This window comes from Meleagris gallopavo, chromosome 5, assembly GCF_000146605.3.
Source record: "Meleagris gallopavo isolate NT-WF06-2002-E0010 breed Aviagen turkey brand Nicholas breeding stock chromosome 5, Turkey_5.1, whole genome shotgun sequence".
NCBI lineage: Eukaryota > Metazoa > Chordata > Aves > Galliformes > Phasianidae > Meleagris > Meleagris gallopavo.
Window position 1 is genome coordinate 44,571,198 of NC_015015.2, and position 7,324 is coordinate 44,578,521.

At 40.4% G+C, this 7,324-nt stretch overlaps 1 long non-coding RNA gene across 1 annotated transcript; it reads left to right on the forward strand.

Annotated features, from left to right (window-relative positions):
• Nucleotides 1–400: 400 nt before the first annotated feature.
• LOC104911224 lies at nucleotides 401–3,963 on the forward strand. The gene is made up of 3 exons (XR_793746.3): nucleotides 401–1,327; nucleotides 1,437–1,532; nucleotides 2,794–3,963. It is a non-coding gene; the product is annotated as an uncharacterized LOC104911224 (long non-coding RNA).
• The last annotated feature ends 3,361 nt before the right edge of the window (nucleotides 3,964–7,324 follow it).

A 7,324-nucleotide genomic window follows, 5' to 3' on the forward strand; every position in this document is an offset into this window, starting at 1 on the left:
TACACATTTCTTGATATATAAAGGAATATGAGTCAGGAAAGGCTCCAGCTGCACACCCAGTGCATTGTGCACAACTGGGAGTCACCATTAGTCTGTCATGAAGCATTTGCTGCAGCTGCAGAACAGCAAAAGAAATGTTTTGCTGATGCAGTTGGGTAAATACAGGTAGGTATCTTCATTTCAAACCCTGACATATCCCTGAAATTGTAAGGAATCTTTATGGGGAATATACTAGCTGGGGATTCTCAGAAGTAGAAGTGTTTCTGAAGAGTTTAGGAGAAATAGGAATGACTGAGAAGTAGTTTTCCTGTATATATACATGTGGAAGAACTCCTTGTGTAAACTTAGTGCTGTGCATTTCAGAGTGGCATTTCAGAAAATAAAAACCAAACTGGGAGGATGTCATTAGGCATCCACTGTTTATTAGGAGTTTGTTACATTTCTATGCATATTCATGCTAACTGAATTTACATCTGTCTTGCAACATGGAAAAGACATTGCAGAAGGCAGTGAGATGATTAATCATTTCAAACTCAGAATTCATAGCAGGTAATATGGAGTCAGTATAAATAAAAGGACAGACCAACACCATGCATAATACGATATATGTGCATGACTGGTTGATTCAGCCCCAGAAAAGCTTAGGAGAGGTCTGGGAAACTCTGTGTGTGCAGCTGCTACTCATGTGTGGATCCTCCTAATCCGCTCCTTCGCTGTAACATGCCCACCACTGTGCTATCTGTTTACACACCTCAGACTCCAACGCATACATGTGTTGACCTGCTTGATCTGAATTACAATCTGAACCTACTTGCCCAACTGGCCTTACATCTAGGTGACTTGTTTGTGGAACTTCTTAAAATGGCAAAATAAATAAATAAATAAATAAATAAATAAATAATCCATGCGGTACTATCCTCCCAGTGTGTTCCTCATTTTTTCATCTCTTATATGCCAGGCTTATTCTCTGGCCAGCAAAAAATTAGTAACTAGGACCATATCTCATTTTCCCATTTGTAGAACCCCCCAAACCATCCAGGTACTTTCCCGGAGACTCCAGCAGTTGTGACCAGTGTATTGATCTCTGCAGAGGTGGTATATGGGAACTGTTGAGTCAGCCTGAACTACTGATTGAGCACCTGGGGAAAGGACTAGGACAGCCCTGGGAGCACAGGTGAAGGCAATTCAGCTGCATGACCAGAAGGGTTGGAGCCTGGTTCCATCTCTCTTAGACCTCATTTAAGGGCTGACTGCCACTGGGGAAGGATCTCTGGTTAGAGATCATCTTTGTGGAGTCATTTCTGTGAGCCTAGGCTTTTGGAGATGGGTGAGCACCTTTACTTTTCCTGTGAAATGTCATCCTATCTATGCTGGTCCCTTTGCTGTTACATTCCTGTATCACCCTTCCACCATGTTAATCTTTCCATTTGTAACAGGTGGTAAGACGAACATTTCACCTGAAGGAAATCCTCAGAAGCTGTTAACACCACTAACAGAGAAGGATTTGAGACATCAGACACTGAATTATACTGGTAAATATGTGTGATTCTTGCCTGTCGTTATTTAAGCTTTTGGATTTATAACAATTTAAGTTATCAGATTTTAAAAAAGATTTTAAACTTAGATTTGTTACACAAAGGTTGCCCTGCTGGTATTTGGGGGTTGAACCTTCCTATTGGAAAACTTGTCTAATTCCTGAATGCCTTTCTTCATTGTGCATTACTATACAATTTGTTTGCTTCCTGACCACTCTGTGCAGTACTAAAATATAACTTTGGCACCAAATTGTCAAGAAGCTGCACAGATCTGTTTTATATTCAGAATACAGTAATCTCTCTGTATATCGAGACTTAAAACCCCTTCGTCACTAAAAGAATCATAAACTCATAGACTCATTAAAGTTGTAAAGGACCTCTGAAAGCCATCTCCCTTGCAATGAACAGGGACACCACAGCTACATCAGGTTTCCCAGGGCCTGATGCAGCCTCACCTTAAAAGTCTCCAGGCATTTTCTTTTCTTTGCCTCTGTACAGCCCTTTTCCATTCTTACTATCATGCGAAACAAAGAACAAACATGTGCCATAGCATGTAATTACTGTTATTAGGGTTAGGCCAAGTATTATGAAAGTCATCTCTACAAGCTGATATTTCTCAAACAAGGTCTGATTCCAGGAGCAAACTCTTGATGTGTTTGTAAACATGCAGAATAAACTTTTTTAATAAAAAAAGCAACAACAAAATCTAATAAAATACACCAGATTTCCTGTTGCATTTCCATTTAACTTGATCTTAAATCTAAAAGAAAAGCTGGAATATAAAAGCCCACTGAAATGACCTTGCATCATAAAGTAAAATTTCTCAAGTAGTGCAATTGCTTTTGAAACCAACCAAGCATTATAGAAATCACAATATTAAACTTCACTTGTCAGCCATTCATATTTTTTTAATGAGCTGTTTATAAACAATCACTGAATTCTGTCTTTTGATGTCAAATCTACTAGGATGCATCTCATTGTCTCTATCCTCAGCTCCTCTAACTTACATTAGCACCAATGAACACCATTGGTTCTCTTTTAATTTACATCAGCATCACTGAGCTTATGACTTGGGCAAAAAAAGTAAATGATTGTATTCTAACAAATTCAATAACTGGAAATATTATCCAACAGAAGTTGATGTAATCTGTTGCTTGATCAGTCTCTGGCAAATAAGTGATGGTAATTTTTTTTAAAAAAAAAAAAACCTAAGTTCAGTGATTTCTCCTGGTTGGTACAAACATCTTGTCCCATGCAGGTGGTGTTACTGCCAGTAAAGACAGTCCAAGTCTGGAATGAAGATAAAACCAAGGGTACCTACAATGGCTGGGTGATAACATCAACAGTATTAACACCTGCTCAGTCTTCTACTCTGGTCTCCAGGAAAAGGAAAGAGAAATGGTCACTCTCAGCCTGCGTGTTTTAAGGCAAGAAGACTAGGTCCTCCTTTCCTCACTCCTCACATGTTGGGGTATGAGGCCAGAAAGCCTGGCAGCCCTGCATGATGTTCAGATTTTTCTGCGTGCTCTTGGGTGATGCTATGCTTTATCAGCTTTATAGAGAGGGTCTGTTATGAAGCCTGTCCTAAGGGCAAAATGCCTCTTGAAGCAGAGCCATTTCACAACATACAGATAAGTAAACAGTGAGTAAGAAATTAATGATCTGGATAAAGCTATGGTTGATTTGATTGTTGTGTATTTTCCCAGGGAAGAAGAGAACAAATGTGTCACTCACATCCCCATCATCCATGAAGTTGGATAAATCTTTCATCCCATTCATATGTCAGAGAACCTCAGCAAACTGCATTATCTCCTTAAATCAAAGCAACTGTTAACTCTTAAATTAAATGCTGCCTTCTCAGTGTATGGTACATGTGTTGGCCAAGGTCACCCAGATATTCCCATCCATTTGCCTGTTGTTATTTGGCTCCATGTTCAGGCCCCTACAGAGGTGAATGTGTTTCATTCTGCTCATCAGGAAAATTACCTCAGCATGGTGTATTGACACCGGAGGCATGGCAGGAATCCAAAGATGCAGTAGATTAAAAGTGCCTGATCAAATTTGGAACAAGTCTCATTTCTATCTGGGGGCTTCCTTCTGAGAAAATTGTACATCAAGATATTTTGTTTTTATAAATTGTTTTTATACACAGAGTGACTTGAGCAGTTATTGATTATGAGAGTAAGGTAGCAACCCAGTAATAAAATCAAAGAAGAAAAATATACTGTGTTGAGGATCTAAAGCATAGTTCCTAATTTCAGTACTAATGTTACCAATTATGGACCACTCCTGTTTGTTCTGTGGCATGTTTCTGGTCCTACCTCAGGACCAAAATGGGATGCACCTTGGTGCCTGCCTTGCTTCCCCCTCACATGAAAAGATACTGACCAGTGCTTCATGATCTTACTGCCTGCACTCCCTAAATCATGAGAGAGAAGTGATAACTCCATGGGCAGTGCAGAGCTTGAGTAGACCTCACTGATCTCTCAGGATATTTATTTTTTGTTCATCAGCTTTAAAGTTGATTAATCCTGTAATTCTGGCATCTATTTTAAATATCTAGAGCTTGCCAGGATGCTCTATGTACATTAAAAACCCCACGTAAACTTAAATCATGGTGGATCCTAGCATGGCCCAAAGATGTGTTGTGGTTTAATTTGACTAATGGGAACTTCTTAAAGCTATTACACTTCTGTTCTTGTTTGGGGTCACCACATAAGATAATGCCTGTACTGTGAGGGGATAGATTTGGATAGATTTTGGTCAGCTTTAAGACAAAAGGTCATTACACACTAACTTGGCTCTGCATGTCCAAGGGAGTTTGCTGTGTGACTTTTCTGACTTGCAAGCCAGCCTTCTTGGTAGGCTCCCAGTGAGATACTGAACAGCAGTACAAACATGTTCCAGAAGGCTGTTTCTAAAGAGTGAGCTCAAAGCCAACCGTGTCACAGCAGAGCTTATTGCCAAGAAGCAAGAAATTAAAGAGAGGGTGCTGTGTCCCAGCAGAGAACAAGTGCCAAGCACTAAGATGTGAAACATCTTTTCCCACTCTGTGCTAGGAGAGGAGCTCCAGTATCAGAGTTTGGTCCTGGTTTGGACCCTCGGTGTTCTCTCTTTTCCTTCTTTTCTCACAGGTACACACTCTGAATACAGCAGTATGAGTGACTTTCATATTTTACCATGATCGGTCACTGCTGCAGCCTCCACAGACTGAAGCTTACGTCTTTCCCTGTGCTGCAAAGTGTATTGTATTGGGTTCAGCAGTGACCCTGGGGACAGTCCTCACATGAGCCTCTCCCCCTTTGCTCTGTTCTCAGTGTAGGCATGTCAATTGTTTGGGACTTGATCTGCTGGAAGCTAATAAGACTATCCAGGATATTAGATAATCTGGCAACACTTCACCCAAGTCCCTGAATACAGTGCCTTATTCACCTTTTAAATTGATGATTTCATTTCTCTTGTGCCAAATCAGAAACTGAGCTTTTAAGTTTGAGAAGTTTTTTTAAGAATGGTGACATGAAGAGAAGAAAAGCAATCCAAAGTACCAGACAGAAGTAGAATTGAACGAAATGATAGAGGGAGAAAGCAATAAACTATAATACAGCTTGAAAAATTGCTCAGCCTGAGCAGTGCTGGACATATGGAGTTGCAGAGCTTGCAGTGCCCAGAAGACCTTCAGTGCCTGCAGGCTGTGATGTAGGCATCTCCAGTCTTGGAGGGCACTCAGAAGTGTGTACCCGGCAATGATGGTGCACAAAGGAACCATTGGTGGCACACACATCCCTAGCCCCAGCTACCATATAATAAGAAGAGAGAGACCTTGGACAATAAATACATCATCCAAGGTCTCTCACTTCTACTAGAAACTTTCTTCTAACTGATTTATGGCCCTTTATTTCTTTTGCTGCCGACTCTGCTGTTTAGCTTAACTGGCTCCTCTTTCTCTCTAGTGCTATTACCTTGCTTTATTTATAGAAAGTAGAGGTATCCATCCTGGGACATGCTCTCGCTAGCACTAAGCCAAATTTCCCTTGCCCCAAAGGAGCTCTTAGTTTGCCCGCTCTGGTCAGCTCTCCCTGCCTGCACCTGTCTGGTTCAAGTTGGTCCTTCCTGAACATTGCATACAATGTCTAGGAGCAGATCTCATTAGTGTCTAGTACCACAGGACATTAGTACTTATCATTATTAAGTATTATGATTATTATCATTGCAATTATTTCAGGAGGCCATTGGGAAACTAAATTGTGTAGCTTCACGGTGTGAGCTAGGAGCACTTGCTTCTCTAGTCAACATTGGTGCAAGAGACAAGGATACTTGTAGCACAACAGCTATGCTTGGAAGCACTAAGTCGGGACTGCATTATGTAGCTGTCAGGCATTGCAGCAGTGTTTTTGTGATGTCAGGAATTGATTTAGGCCAAGATATCATTAAGTTGCTGAAGGGGTTCACAAAATATTTGTTTAATTTCTACCTTGCTGATCTTGTCGCTATTGAAAGCTCTTGCACGGAACTCTTCGATCTGCAAACTCCAACCATGTAAATTGGTCAGAAAAGATGCTGTGCATGAGGAGGATGCAGTGAGGTTGGATGGCTCCACCATACCACCACTGCAAGCAAAGGCCATGAGTGGTTATGAGCACCCTGGGCATCCTGATCCTGTTCTTTCCATTTCTGTCATTGGTTGATGCTGTTGACTCTATACAACCCTACAACATTTGGATAGAGTCAATCCTGAGAATCTACATAGACAAGCTAGAGCCCCCTGACCTTTCTTAGGACTTTTCTCAGAACACACAGAAACATCCTTGGCCCTCAGGTTTTAGATATTTGTCCCCTCTCCCTCCAGACAATTGTGGAACTTGCCCTAAAGTGGTTTAGGGGCACATGCTTGCATCAGAGCAGTATGGATGGGAGACATCTCCAAATTTGTGCATCTTCCATTTTGTGAGTTATTTATCAGAGAATTAAAGTTGCAGTAAAAGAGGCTCCATACTGTTTTATAGCTCAGTATTTTTCAACAAATTTGTTGTGACCCCTATAGCACCACGCAAGGCAACCAAGAGGACTGTGATATGTTGAAATATTTATTACACCATAGAATAAACTAAGTTCTGCTCCTTGGCCCTCCCCAACATGTCTAAGGTCAGCTATGCTCTGTCAGCTTCTCCAAACAAGCAAGTTGACCCAACAAGCTTTGATAGTTTCTTCTTTTGCTTTTATAACAAACATACTAGGGTCAAGGGAATATTTGTGTTAGCAAGAGGGGGTCCACCATGCAGTGAATGCTGTAAAACATTTGGTGCATTTGTTGTAGCTTGACCCATCTGCTTTCTAGTACTGTGTTTTAACATTTAGGTGAAAATTCATAGATAGGTTATTTACATACATGTAAAAAATGACCTAGCATTTTAAAACTCTTTAATCCTGTTGGGTTGCATACAACTTAAAGAAGATTCATTAAATGCACCTTCTTAAATACATCCTAAATTCTACGTGAATCTTTTTATTCATTCTAGATTTTGCATATTTTATTCTGGTTTCAGTCTGAAGTGATAATTCTGCACCACAATGTTTACCACTAGCAGTTATTTAACACCTAGTCAGGTGTTAAGCCTATAAATAGTTTAGCTGTTGGCAACGTTTAGACCCTGAGCCATGAAAAGTCACTGGCTTTCTTTCACAATGAGGTCAAGTCTATTTGAAGGAATAGCCTATTCCAAGGACATAGAAGTCCCCATACCAGCATTCTTTTCTTTTCTTTTCTTTTCTTTTCTTTTCTTTTCTTTTCT